General features: G+C 26.7%; 1 pseudogene; it reads right to left on the bottom strand.

Moving 5' to 3' along the window:
* Positions 1 to 431, bottom strand: part of LOC122362004 — a 50,689-nt pseudogene that overhangs the window by 50,030 nt on the left and 228 nt on the right.

Here is a 431-nt window from a genome sequence, read left to right as displayed (position 1 = left end):
CGTTCTATTTTAATGCNGTGCTAAAATGATATTTAGTCTTGCGACTGCAAAGGTTAATTTTCGGCAGCCATTACACTACAGTATTCTTACACAATACACTACCATTCAATATTTTGGGAGCAAATAAAAGAAAAAAAAATTAATTAAATTAAATCGAAGCTAGTAACAGTATCATTTCTTTAATGCATTAAATTAAATCAAAGGTAATAGTGAATCAGTTTTTAACGTTAGTTAAATAATTTAAATAAAATGGTTCATTGAACACACACACAATGTCTAACCATTCTCCAAACAGCTTAACTTGCATTAAATTTGAAACATTAATTTATATAGCATCTAAATGCACAAAAAGTGCATTTAAATAAAAATAGAATTCAATATATTCTTATTATTGTCAATGCTCCATTCTATTCTTAAGCATGCCTAAATGT

The sequence above is a fragment of the Puntigrus tetrazona genome, chromosome 17 (assembly GCF_018831695.1).
Source record: "Puntigrus tetrazona isolate hp1 chromosome 17, ASM1883169v1, whole genome shotgun sequence".
NCBI lineage: Eukaryota > Metazoa > Chordata > Actinopteri > Cypriniformes > Cyprinidae > Puntigrus > Puntigrus tetrazona.
This window is presented reverse-complemented; position numbering and strand designations above follow the sequence as displayed.